This window comes from Cannabis sativa, chromosome X (genome assembly GCF_029168945.1).
Source record: "Cannabis sativa cultivar Pink pepper isolate KNU-18-1 chromosome X, ASM2916894v1, whole genome shotgun sequence".
In the NCBI taxonomy this organism is placed as follows: domain Eukaryota; kingdom Viridiplantae; phylum Streptophyta; class Magnoliopsida; order Rosales; family Cannabaceae; genus Cannabis; species Cannabis sativa.
Genome location: NC_083610.1, coordinates 78016177 through 78031243, shown reverse-complemented (window position 1 = coordinate 78031243; position 15067 = coordinate 78016177). Strand labels below are relative to the sequence as shown.

General features: G+C 32.4%; 1 long non-coding RNA gene across 3 annotated transcripts; it reads left to right on the top strand.

The window, feature by feature from the left end:
- The first annotated feature begins 12847 nt into the window (after positions 1 to 12847).
- Positions 12848 to 14953, top strand: LOC115703036 (uncharacterized). 3 transcript variants are annotated; one of them, XR_009685081.1, is made up of 4 exons: positions 12848 to 13679; positions 13809 to 13854; positions 13998 to 14451; positions 14613 to 14953. It is a non-coding gene; the product is annotated as an uncharacterized LOC115703036 (long non-coding RNA). The 3 variants fall into 3 exon arrangements; XR_009685080.1 differs by lacking the exons at positions 12848 to 13679; positions 13809 to 13854 and having other exon boundaries at positions 13861 to 14037; positions 14250 to 14451; XR_004008993.2 differs by lacking the exons at positions 12848 to 13679; positions 13809 to 13854 and having other exon boundaries at positions 13861 to 14451.
- Positions 14954 to 15067: the final 114 nt, after the last annotated feature.

Below are 15067 nucleotides of genomic sequence, written 5' to 3'. Positions count from 1 at the left end.
GGAGAAAAGAAAATATTTGAAGAAATGGATAATATGTATGAGACTTATTTTTTCCTTTATTAGATTTTTTTTTTTGGACAAAACAAAACAACCCGAACAGCTCATCTATCTAAAGTAGTATCATTTTTATTTGATGAACTATTGGTACTTTAAAGAAAAAAAAAAACTATGCGTACTTTACCCAATTTTACTAACTCTCAACTCACACGAGATTGGAATGTATAAAAATCTGTAATTATTTTACGTTTGATGTTTTTATTTTAGGATTGTGTTATTCTTTTCGAATATGGATGCATACAATCTTAAATTTGAGATGTATAACAATAAATTTTGAGATACATAAGAGGTCATGATAAAGTTTTTCTTTGATAATTATATTTTGTATTCTACACACTCCAAATTTAAATTTTTACTTATTACAAACATGTAAAACTTGAATAAAAAGATACGCCAAAAAAATCAGCTTGACATCCGAATGAATAATTGTGTCACCGAAGTTTTAATCAAATTTTAACGCAAACTATCGCAAAACTTTGTTAGTAATTGTTTTACCGTTGTTGGCCAAAATTTATGGTTTCGTGTGTGATAGAATCTCAAAACCATAGCTAGTCATCATTTTGGCCAAAAAATATTGTTTTTTCACATTGCAAAACCATAGTTTAAACATTGTTGGTGATTGTTTTACTATCGTTTTTGGTCAAAAATATGTTTTCGCATCGCAAAGTTCAAATTTTTCAAATTTTGATAGGTTTAGATTTTAAAAAAATGCTAGCAAAGTCAATAAAGTATACATATGTGTTTAAACCCCTTAAAATAGTACTTTGAATGAATATTATTGGAGTTTTAAGTTTTAGATTGATTTTGAATATTAAATAACAATAATAATGATGAATTGGTGCTTCAATGGTGATAGAGGTGGCAACATCCATGGTAAAGATGATATTAACGTTGATGACATCACAATTGAAACAACCATATTTTTTTAATTTTACGTCAAATTTTTATATTACACACATGTTAACGCAGATTTTCGTTAACCAAATTTGAGCCTCACGATTATGATTCAACACAGAAATAATAAAAGCTATAGAAAAATAAAATATGAACACCGAGTTTTTTACATGGTTTTGCAGTTAAAATTCTGCATAGTCCACGAATCAATCTTATTTAGATTTCTAAGAGTTTCTTTCGTCCCCCATTTTGATCTTATCTGCTACTATTTATAATTGCATAGTGGCAATCAATTGCAAAGCTGACCAAAATACATTTACTGCCATTATCCTTAAAATTATGAGATTTGATTACAAATCAAGCCAAATAAATGAGGTTTTTACATAGCTGTAAATATCCCGTCTTTATTGGGCTGAGATGAACGCATAATTAAAGAAATACGGTAAGTCGTATCTCATAGGGATGCCTCGTCTAGGAGGGCGCCAAGATCACTTTGATAGCAAGCAGTTGCTTGTCATTTTGGCTTCTCGAGACTAATATTGTCTTAACTCTGATAGTTATACTCTCTGGGGTGGAGAGGATCTTCCTCGCATGCAAAACATCTTTTAGCGAGATAAACGCCTCGCTATCTGTTATCTTGGCTCGTCATACTAACTATACTCAGTTTGTATGTCGTATAATGTACGCTAATCATTTTTAGCGTTGTTGTTATCTCTTTCACGCAGCGAGGTTGAGGCCTCGTCATGAACGTATGCACCCACATGGTTTCTCGTCAATACATAAATTAGCAGTTCGTATGTTTCTATCTCGCAGAAGGCTATTCAGCCAGCCGAGTTATAAACCTACCCTACAAATTATATTTCCAACGAGTTGTTCCATGCTAAGCGTACTTGTCGTTTGTGTGTTTTAGCTCTTCCCAGCTCGACACGTGTCCTCCTCTGATGTGCTTACCGAACTTCGGGTATAACAATTGCCTCTTAAAAAGTTCTTTTTAATTAAAAAGAGCTTTTTAATGATTACAAAGGGTATTTTCGTCACGCTCCTCTGTTTTTGAAAAGACGCATTCCCTTTAATTTTGGCGGTTGTGCGGTTTCGAGGTACATCAGAATTAAATGACCATTTTTTCCACTTTCGCTTCGAATCACGTCCATTGATTCAAATCTTTTTTGAAATCATTATCGTGGGTATAAAATAAGGAAAAGGAACCACCTTTGCACCATTTCATAAAAGTTTGAGAAAAACCCTTAAACTTCTTCGTTAAGGATCACCATTAAACTCGTCTGAAAACTTGCATGCCATCCTTGTCTTTGACCTTTTTCCTGCGAGTTTCCTCCGACTTCATTTTTTTAAGGCGATCCTTGCTTCGTTCGAAGGTTTGTAGAAGGATTTCCCAAGCATTGCCCCAAGCCCTAACTTCAAACGGTAAGTTATTTTCTTCTTTCTCATGTTTATTACATAGCGTGGATTAGTTACTTGATTCGTTTGTATCGTTATCATCTCATCTGAGTTTGGTAGTTTTTTAGGGTTAAAACTATTCATAGTAGGATTCAAGCAATATGTAAGTTGTTTTAAGATCTCCAACTCATTACCTTCTGATTTGATAAAATTCTCTCCAGGGATTGGGACTGCTTTTTGCTGATAGCAATGTCCCACTCTGGTTTAGGAGTTTATCATCCAAAAGCTTTAGAGTTGACTTTGAGTTTCCTACAGAATTGGCCATCCCATATAAACACAATCCCTCAAAACCCACCTCCAAATTAGAGTTAAACGATGCTAGGGCTAGGGAACACACAGTGAGATCCCAACAGGAAGATATTTCTAATCGCCACAGGCGCTTCTTGCAAGAAATATCCGAAGGCAGACACTGGTTCTTGCGAGAAGCAGCCTGGCCAGAACCACCTGACGTGTCCTTTATTCCTGTGGCAAAGCCTTTGTTTTTACCCAACGTCACAATTGCTTTTGAACCAGGTGACCTGGATTTCGAGATTATGCCTCCCAAACCATGTACGTTTAAAACTCCTCAAGATCACAGCGTCACCTTCGAGGCTGAGTTAAAAGAATCGAAGGTGCGATTTATCTCAGGCTATACAGACGACATGTTAAAGACCTGTGGAATTGCCATTGGGCAATCATGCCAGGTTAGTCAGTACGAGAGGTGATGCGTGTCGTAAGCCACAACAAATTTACTATTTTTTAATTCCAATACTTCCAATTATTTTAGTATAATCATAAGTAAGGGTCGATCTGTTGGGTTTTATGCCCTAAATAAAATCCATTTCAATATAATCAGATTTACTTATTAATAAAGATCAGAAATAACATTTTATGTTGCATGGTTCACATGATTTATTTCATGATTATATATATAATGTATGAATTCTATTTAAGTCCAGAACATATGAATCTGTTAATGATTATAGTGTTGTCAGCACAGTGGAATATAATCTTAATTATATGTTCGAAAGTTTATTCCCTGATTTTTCAGAACACTGGATTTAAACTGACATGGTATAATCAGCGATAGGTATTCTTACACCTTGGAAAAGTGTTATGTCCTTTCCAGGACATTGGCAAAGTTTACCAGTATCGGATGTATGGAGTATACATCGGAAGGGACCGATATTGAACTTTGATTAGATATATTAAAATTTACCGTAATATCTATTCAATTCAATATCACCCGTTGATCCTAGATCAAATGATCTTAATCCTGATATGTTTAGGTTCGATCTCAAGAGTACTATACATGTTCTTTGATTTGTTAGTTAAGCCTACTTTTGAGTCAAGGTGATACATACATTTTGGGAACATGATAGTATAATTGAGTGGGAGCGCTAACATAAATATGGAGTCTATAACTTTTATAGGAATTTAGAAGTGAAACGATAATATCCTTCGAGCTTGGCTAAACAGAGATAAATGGTGGAGATTTCATTTCACTTCGCTAAAATATCATTTATACGGAGCTAAGTGTTTTAAGGATAAAATACATTGAAGGTGTAACGGTAACTTAGTGCCTATTCAATGTAGATCATCTATTAGAGGGTCATTGATCACATTAGGATTATAACAATGGATAACTAATGACGTATTTATATCGTGGAACATATAGAGCGTTCTATATGACTGAGAGTGCAATTCCAAGTTCTAAGTGTGGATTCATAAGGAATTAATAAGTTAGGGAATTTACTTGGTAAATTCGGTTCGACTTATTGGAAGCTCGGAAATATACGCCCATGGTCCCATGGTCCCCATACTAGTTGAGACCATACTGCTTGTAAGACTCAGTTAATTGATTTTGATTAATCAATTAGAATTCTAAAGTTAGACTATGTTTACTTTATGAATTTTCACTAAGCAAGGGCGAAATTGTAAAGAAAAGAGATTCTAGGTTTATTTATTAATTAAGAGACTTTATATGTCTAAATTAATAAATATATTAAATGGCAATATTATTTAATAATTAATCTTTAGTTATTAAATAATTAGAATTGGCATTTAAATGGTTAAATTGGAAAATTAGCATTTTTGAGAAAATGGGAATGAAAAAAAATAACAAAATGGGAAAGTTGCAAAGTGAGGCCCAATTTCCTTATATGGCCCCCCACTATGCAAAGCCTTTACCATTTATTTTTTTCATTATTTTAATGACATACAATTCTAACCTAAACCTAGTTGGCATTCTATATATAGAAAGTGTTGGCTTCAGGAAACTCATGACTTACACATTGTTTCCTTCAGAGAAAAAGCCATGCGCCGCCCTCTCTCTCTTTTCCACTCTTCAATTTCGAAATTCCTTGAGTGATAGAGTAGTGCCCACACACATCAAGTGGTATCTCAATCATAGTGTGTAAGACTGTAGGAGAATCCAAACAACAAGAAGGAGAATCAGCATCAAAGGAAGGAGAGAAAGAGATCCATATTCAGATATTGATTATGCTCTGCTACAGAAAGGAATCAAGGGCTAGAGATCTGAATGGAAGGAGTCATTATATTCCGCTGCACCCAATGTAAGGTTTACTAAACTTTATATGTGTTTATTTCATTGTTTTAGAATTCATATTAGGATATTAATGAAACATACTTGGTAGTAAATCTAGATCCTGGTAAAATATTTCCAACACGATCCCACAAGGACTATATTTATTTAATTATTCACAAATTAGTAACAAGAATTAGAAAAAGAGGGTTTGGAAGATTAGAATAAAAATTGCAACAATAAAAATTAAAGAAAAGAACAAATTTAAAGTGTGACTACGGTATGAGAGACTAGTTAAAGGTTATTCGCCACCCTCAACAATCATTCCTAATTCCTATTAAAGAATGTAATTTTCAGTTTCCAATCAAACTATTAATCCCGCATATAATGCTGAAGCAGTCAATTATCCCAATCTCCCTATTGTATGTAATCAAAGTGAAGCGCTCTGATACCGAATTGTAATGCCCTAACTAATAGGCACGCTACCCAATATAATTAAGAAACCCTAATCCCCCTAGACGAGATTACTAATAAAATAAGCGCAGAAATTAAACTTTAAAAGCAAAAGGAATGGAAATAAACTTGTAATAATTTTAACTTTACAAACCAAAAGTTACATGTATCGGGATCCCAAAAATATTTAACAAAATACTATTACAAGTTCGTTTCTACTTAGCCGACCTAAGCGACAAAATAGAATTACAAAACTCATCACTGGTAGACTCCAACCCGCTTGGTTTAGTGTGGCCCGAACATGTACATACACCGTCCAGCTCCCATACTCATGGCTGATCAGAAACAGATTTACCCTTTCCTTCAAAATAGAGCACCCGTAAGCCAAGCCCAGCAAGACAGTATAAAATATCGATAAACATATTTATCACACTATATAAACATTAATACCATTCTCATATGCCTGTATGACACAAACCTGCATGTTACGCTCACATGCCTATTTATGTCTATGCAACATAGACCTACGTGTTGCGCTCACACGTCTAAATACAATAAGGCCTTAGAACGGTTCATCTCGGTTCTAGTTATTGAGTCCAACCCGGTTATGCCTTGAACACATAACCCTGAAACTCAATATACTCATATATTTAACATGGCATAGCATTTACATAACATATATCACTAGGGTAATAACCCTAGGCTATTAAACCGCTCATGTTAGGGTAATAACCCTAATCTTGATTATTATTTACTCACATATATCATTTCCAATATAAGTGCCACCGCACATAACTCTACGTGCTAACTACCGTCTTACCTAATGTCCCACAATGGTAGAGATTCCAAATCCCCGGGTGCTCCTGACCAAGTGCCGGTAATCCTAGTCACAATTCTAGGATTTACACAAATAGGGTTAACCCCTGATTCCACATTTATAAAGTATATACATGGCATTCAAAAATACAGATAATCACATAGAGCTCGGAACGAGCTTTCTAACGATATATAAAACTCCCGAAACAGAGTTCGGATCACAGAGTTATGCATTTTTTAAGTTTGCATTCGAATCTGCCTAGAAACACGAGGACGGGCCGCGACACTCAAAAGCTGTGTCGCGACACCTGAGTTAAATTCCCAGGTCACAAAATAAGGGCAGGCCGTGGCATGCAAAAGTTGTGTCGCGGCACCTGGGTTCCAAACCCAGAAAACCAGCAACGAAACTTTGAGTTTCAACCCCAAAAACACCTCCAAACTAACCCAAATCATAACCAAAACTTAAAACCATCAAATAGATTTTTAATAACTAAATAGAGAATTTAAAATACAATTTCATGCATTAAAATCCAACTATAAAACTCTCAAAACTCAGATTGAACAACATAAAGCATAAGCTCTAACATTGAGCTATAATCCAACCAATTCCACCTTCAAATACTCACATGATCAAGTCAAGAACTCATGTATTAGACAATTAATTTCAGAGACAATAAACAGAATATAAACACTACAAAAATCCCTAAAATTCTCTCTAATCTCAATCTAAAACAAAACCCAAAAAGCTCCAATCACAAATCATGCTCCCAACAACTAGAACAATCAATTATCAACCACATGCATTTCAAGAGTATTCAATATATTTTCATACTTTAAATCATAAAAACTCAGCAACAATCTTAAGTAAAAGAACAACAAGAATGCTACCTCAAGTTCAAACTAAAATCAAGCTTCACACCTCCAAACTTCAAGTTTGAACTCCAAGCAATCACCACAATTTCGATCAAGATTGTAAAATGTATAGAGAGAGGGGGAAGGGTCGGCTAGGGCAAAACAAAGCAGAAAATGATTTCTAACATACCAAAAATCCCATTTTTTTGCTAATAATCCAAATGCCTAAAAAGACAAAAATGCCCTTATAGCCATTAAGCACACTCATAAACATTCGAGGGTAAAATGGTCATTCCACATAACACCAATACACTCAAATAAAATCAGATTATTTTCACATAAATCAAATGCCAATAAATCATCTAAAATTGTATTTCAGCCTCGAACCCAATTCGGCTCGAAATACCCGGTTGTGACTATACTGCGCCAACTTGTCATAACACACCTGAAAAAGACAACACAGACACACTATATAATAATATAGTTCCATAAGCACGTAAATATATTAATTTCATTATTTTACCCTTATCAGGTCAAAATTACTAAAATGCCCCTAGCTCACCAACGGGGTCTTAACATGTCATATTTCATATTAATTCTCATATATTAAATTAAATAATAATATAATTTCACAATAATACACAACTAACTAGTTAGGGTTTCGCTAATCCATCCTCTTAAACCTAGGGTATTACACTTACTGTTGGTCTTTCTTTACATGTTGTTGAGTTTGATTGTTTAGCAGTTGTAAATGTATTTCTAAATGCTCTTTCATCCTCAATGAACTTGGTTCCTTGTTAGAGGATTTAACAAGTTTGATGTCTAGTTTTTTGGAGTGTCCTTAATTCATGTACGTCGAACAACTAATGTGGTTGCACATAGATTAGCTCGGCATGCTCTTAGGATGGATAGAGAACTTATATGGTTTGATGAGATTTCTTGTTGGGGTTTCTTAATACTTAAAGTTGTATGATATTATGATTTATTTTTTCAATAAAGTTATTCATTATTAAAAAAACTAAATCTTATTTCTTAACACGTATTTAATTTTAGTAATTAAAAACTTATTAAATATACTAAAGAAAATAGTGTAGCTAAAAAATGAAAATATGCGGACTTAAATGTAGACATTATACTCTCGATTTCTCTGGTCCTTCCTTAAGGCTTCCTCCTCCTATTCCGCAAACTTCTTCTCCGATGACTCCCGGTTTGTGGCCTTGGCCCATTAGTGACTCCGAGGTCACTGCCCAATGGTCCCTTTGCAGAGATCGCTACTCCGACCTTCTTTTGGGTAATTACCGCCTTCTTTCTTTCCAGTGAGAGCTAGGTATGTTTTTTGTGCCTTTAACCCGATTATGCTTATGATCATCTTTAGTATATTTTCATGTGATCAATCTATATTTTCAACGCATTCATATATATAATGTATTATATATATAATATTATTGCATAAGGCTTCGTAACATTCTCTAATATTTTTGACTTTATATATACTGCTTATAGTTTATTCATATATTGAGATTATTGAGGCTTCTTTTCTCTTTTTTCTGTTTATATATGGAGTCCAAATATTAATCACATCAATGGTGATCAAACTAAGAGAAACTATAGCATCCCACCACTCTTTAATCGTTTGGATGAGATTTGTGTCGGATTTGTAACTTTTAAAATTGTCTGAGCTTGTTTTCCGATTGAGAAATGGTGGTAGCACCGAAGACGGCTGCTGAGAGTTGCATCGGTGTATGGTCAAGTAATTTAGCCATTTATGTTGAGTAAAATCTCTGTATTTAATTTTGGTATTTATTTCATACATTTAAATTTTTTAAATCACATTAATTTTTATATATTTTATGACAATTTTTAACTATATTTTAATTTTATTAAATGTTTATATATGCATTAAATCTTTGGTAATTTTATATTAAATTTTTATATTCTTTAATTAGCATTTATTTGATATTTTCTTTTTCCCTTATTATTAGCTAGTAAATCTAAATTAACGGTTTTTTTGGATATTAAGATCTAAATTAACGATTATTTTATTTTGTTTTACTTTTATATTTTAATGATTAGTGATTAACCATTATTAAATTTATTGACTAATCCATTTATTAAGTAATTTATTTATTCATAATTAATTTTATGTCATTCTTTTAATTTTTTATTTTTATATTCATTTATAATAAATTTAATTAAATATATTTATAAATTTAGATCATTGACTTTTAAATATTAATAAATATTACATAATGAATATGTATTATCAATAATAATCATCTACTTATCATTATCATATTCATATAATTTTTTCATTGTTTTGATGCTTTTTATGGTTTTTGTGCCTTTTATGGTTTTTGTGTCATTTATTATGACTTGTCCCTATTTGTTTAGGGTATTTTATGGTATGGTCAATGAGTAAGAGAATTAATCTATTTTGTGCTCATAATTTCTACTTCGACGATTCTTTTCACTTTTAACAGATAAGTATTTCAAATCTTTTTAAGTCTTTTTCTTTAATATTGATTGATTTACCATCACTTTTCACTTTATATTTTTCATTATATTGTGTTGTAATGGAGTATTATTTTTTATTATTTTGTAGGTTGTTTTGTGGAGGGCCTACAATTACATAAAATTTACCGATAAGTTTAAGTTTAAATTTAATCTAATTGTTTTTTATTTTCAGTAGTCTCAAATAGGGTGCTAGTAGGTTGTTACTAGCCAAAGGATAATACCTTTGGCTAGTTATACTTTAAAAATTTTGTTAGTTTTTAGTAATTTTGAGTTAGTGTTATGGGTTGTGGGTCAAATGTTAAGTTTGTATTTTAATTGTTATTTTATAAATTGTTATTCTAATATAATTATATTTTTTTGGTTTGGTGTTGTAATATTTTTTCAGTTTCGCTAGCTCTGGTGACAACTATTATTAATGGGAAGGTGTTTTTCAATGAGATTGGATCCTATTTGAAGACGTTATAGCTTTATTGTCTAAATTTCCGGGGGCAGTTTTGTCACATGTAGCTTGCGATAAGATTTTTGCAGTTCATGGTTTGACAAAACATGCCCTTCGGTTAGACAATAAGCTATCCTGGTTCGAGGAAGTTGCACCGCTGATCGTGATTAATCATGTGTGACTCAGTTCACCACGTCAAAAAAAAAAAAAAAATGTAGACATTATAAGAACAAGAATTTTAGCAGCAATAATCATATAAAATAAAGGACAAAAGTAAAAGATTAAGAATTTTTTTAACTAAAAATAAATAAAAATTATTACAAGGTAACTTTAGATGAAACAAAAGAGTTGGGCCATTACAATTGTCTTGGACACAACCAAATTGTTGAGTTGGGCCAACTATTTCATGGTCTCATTCCGATTCATCAAATAATAATGAGAAACATTAATGTATAGGCTATTTACAAATTACGGGAAAAATTAGAATCATTTATAAAAAAATATATTTATAGGGCAAGATTATAATAGGACCTAGTAAAAGTTCCTTGTCGGTATGGAAATTTTTTTTAACCATTGATTTTAGATCTTGTGGCTATTATGATGTAGGTGTATACTCTTACTATAAAACTGTTTGTATACAATTAAAATTTTATACATATAATAATAATATTTAATGATATATTTATTTTTAAAAAATAAAATAATATTAATAATTAAAAAAAATTATTAATTTTTAATTTTAATTATTATTTTTATTTTCTAAAATTAATTTAAATTATTTTTATATAGGTATTTATTTAAAAAAAATAATCACTTACAAAAATTTTGTTATCAATTATTTTATGTAATTAATATAAACTTTGAATTTTTAAAAAATAAATGGTTTACTATATAAAAAAAAAATATATGAAGATAGAGCTAACACACATTTGAATTTTTGATAACATAATTAGAAAAATATATAAAATAACAAGAGTTGGAACCAACAATTAAATTATTTTGTTATATATGTAAGAGAAATTTGTGACTAAAACCCTTTATGTTTCTATTTGTATACACGTAACTTCTTTATCTTTTATTTTGGTGGCAATGCTCCCTTTATTTTAGTTCTGTGAGCAAATTAAAGGTAATAGTTATATTTTCTAGTTAAATGCCAATTGAGACGCCACCTAAAATTGTCACTGTGTATATTTATGTACACATGTCATTCTTTTATTGGAACCACTAATTTTAATTATTTTAATCATTTTTCAAAATTATTTAAATGGTAAAAAATAAATAAAATTTAATAATATTATAAATAAATTAAAAAAATAGACTAAATAAATAAATAAAAACCTAAAATCTAAATCTATGAATTTATTTCCTCCTGACGTTCTTTTGTCTTCCCTCCATCGTCTTCTTCGCAGGTGATTGGAAATCCGACTGCAGAGGATGGTGGAGGACAACGGAGGTAACATGGGGAAGAGATGGGATCGAGATTTTTGGGTCTTGGGGGAAGTCGGTGCTGCTCCGTTCATCTCTTGACGGAGTCGCGACGGGGAGAACAAGACGGAGTCAGACAACTCTAAGAGGGATGATTTGAATTCTGGGATGGGGTTTAAGTGCTAAGAGGCCATTCGTGGTCTCTGTGTGCTCGCCAGCACCGAGAAACGTCTGGGCTTGTTTGGACAGAGGTTCATCGGCGCCGAGAAACGTTTGGGCTTATCTGTTCGTCGGCACAAATGACTATTTCTTCCATTTCTATTTGTTTTTTCATTTATTAATTGTTTGAGATTTGAGATTCTGGAATTTTTTTTCTTGCTTTGAATCTGAGATTTAATTTTAATTTTGGATAAATGGCGGCAAAACCCCCAATACTTTCGTTTTGGTTTCACTAAACCCCCAAAACCCAAATTTGTGCGGGTAAACCCCCAAAATCAGGAAACTGTTAGCAATTTAACACTTTCGTTCAAATTTAGCTGTTAACTGCCAGATTGGATTGTCCACGTGGACACAATAAACACGTGGCACAATTTTATTGGTCCACGTAAATAATTATTTAAAAAAAAAAAAAAAAATTTTTCTTTCTTCTTTTTTCCTTTCTTTCTTTTTCATTTTTTTCTTTTTTTTTTCCTTTCTTTCTTTTTCTTTTTCTTTGTCACTATGAACCCTAAACCTAAATCCTTCCCAGCCACCCACCCACCACCCACCACCCACCACCCACCACCATTCCTTCCCTACCACCACCACCACCATCTTCTTTTTCTTCATCTTCTTCAGTCATCTGCTACCACCACAACCATTCAAATCATAAAAAAATAAATAAATAAATAAAACCAAGCTCAAACCAATTCAAACAAATTCAAATCCAACATATAAACAAACACACATATATATATACGAAATCTTAACCCCAAAATTAATATTTGAAAACCCTAAATTTATTTCTCCACAACTATTTGAAAACCCTAAATATAAAGAGAAAGAGAAGAGATCGGGAAAGAGGGAGAGAGAGGAGATCGATCTGAGCTGGCTTGGTGGTCCCCGACGTCCTCCTCCATAACCACGTCGAAGCTACATCTTTGTTCGCCGACTTTAATGGCGGATTTGAGATGGAGGAGATGGTGGGTGGTGGCTTTAATGGCTTTGAAGTCGGCGGAGGAGGAGGACGCCGGAGGAGGTTGGGGTTCGGTGGTTGTGGAGGATCGGGCACAAAAGAAGAAGAAAGAGAAAGGGATAGAGGGAGATTGAGAGATGTTTCAGAGAAAGAAAAAGAAAGAAAAAGAAAAAAAGGAAAAAAAGAAAGAAAAAAAATATTTTATTTATAATTTTTTTTATTTTTAAAATAATTAATTTTTTATTTTTTTTAAATAATTATTTACGTGGACCAATAAAATTGTGCCATGTGTTTATTGTGTCCACGTAGACAATCCGACCTGGCAGTTAACAGCTAAATTTGGACGGAAGTGTTAAATTGCTAACAGTTTCCTGGTTTTGGGGGTTTACCCGCACAAATTTAGGTTTTAGGGATTTAGTGAAACCAAAACAAAAGTATTGGGGATTTTGCCGCCCAAATCGTGGTCTCTGTTTGCTCTCTGGCACCGAGAAACGTCTGGGCTTGTTTGGACAGAGGTTCATCGGCACTGAGAAACGTTTGGGCTTATCTGTTCGTCGGCACAAATGACTATTTCTTCCGCTTCTATTTGTTTTTTCATTTATTAATTGTTTGAGATTTGAGATTCTGATTTTTTTTTTCTTGCTTTGAATATGAGATTTAAGATTTCAGCTTTAATTTTAATTTTTTTTATGTTTGAATCTGACATTGAGATGGTTTTTAATAAATTGTGGATATTGTGGTGATGGTGGGTGGTGTTGTGTAATGGTAGTGGTGGTGGTATGTCACGGCAATGGTGGTTGGTGTTGCAAGAAATATCTTTATATATAAAAAGTGACAATCTAATAGATTTTGTTGGTTGAACGATGTTTTAATATTTTTTACTATTAATTTTAACGAAGATTTAACAGAACTGTTAACTTATATCTTATTTAAATTAATCGCTAAACATTCCCATCATCAATCGCTCATCTCTCACACACTTTTCTAATTCTGAAAACCCTACGTCAAAAAAAAAATAATTGAAAACCCTAATCACAAATTCTACGATAATTGCTTTTATGTTGAAGAAGATTTGGGTAATGAATATAGTACTCTTTAGTTTTTTAATTTATATAAAATTTTATTACAAATTAAAATGCACTTCCACATTCTTTTTTGGATATTTTTCACCATTTGTGTTTCTTTCTCCTTCTAATCTATTATAGGTGACCAAAAGTTACCCATTAGAAGATGTTATTTGTTTTCTAAATTGTAAGTATTATTTTGTGTATTTTTTTTATTTACTAATATAGAAATAGAACACTGCGATTATTTTCTTCTGTGACAACAATTCGTCTGTTGCGATTCTTCTTTCTCTTCCTCTATTTCATCAATACTCCCTGCCACCAATTTAGGTTTGAAGAATTTACTCAGGCTTTTGGTTTAATATGACAGGTACAATCGATAAACACTAGGTTTTGGGTTTGTTGTTTCTGTTTTCTTTTTCGTAACGATTTGTCTTGGGGTTTGTATCGCTCCTCTGGTTTCAGATCCTTATCAACCCGATATTTATTTTATTGTTAAAATTGGTGACTCCATTTTCTCATTGAAATCCTAATTTTTTTGAAAAAATTTTCTCTCTCAATCTCTCTCTCTTTCTCACATAGACACACTCAGTAGCTCATTTTGGTTGGAGGCCTGTTGTTTATGTTTTGGGACTTTGACCTTGGAGTTGTTCGGTGTTTGGATTGGAAATGGTGGGAGGTAGGAGTGCTAGGCGCAATGAGTACCCAGTGATATAGAGCTCCAACTTTTTTGTTGCACTCTGGGGTTTTAAGAAGAAGAAGAAGAAGTCGGATAAGAACAAAGGTAAGAAGGCCGAGAAGGAGCCTTAGAAAGTAACAACATTGATGTTAAGAATGATTAGAGAAATTGAATCTATGATATTAGCTATTTCATGTATAATATGTATATTGTGTTGGATTTTCTATAATCATAACTACTAAAATTTCATTCTCATCGATTTGCAGGCATTGTAGAAGGAAAGAGAAGAAAAGCTTCTAACAACTTTTAAAAGTCACCTTGAACCATTTGTTAACAAGCGTACTGACGAGTTTGTGGAATTGGCAACTTCAGAAGCATGACGTCTCTCAACAGTTGGTAGAACTTTTTTTTCCTCATAAGTTTTAATTTTTTTTATGTTCTGTTATTATTATCTTTCGAAATTTATTTGGAGTAATTATTTCTTGGTAGCTTTTGCAAAATGTGAAAGGAAAAATATTGATAGGGTACAATAAAATAATGGCTCCACAATATTGATAAGGTAATTTGATCAGGATATAATGAGAAGGAAACTATTATGGATTTTCCATATGTCTCTTTTATTTTGCTTAGCTGTATTATCTTCTTTCTTAACAATTGAACAATTGTTTTTGCTCTTCAGATCATTTATTCCGTAGAATTTTGATTATTGAACTCCAACTGT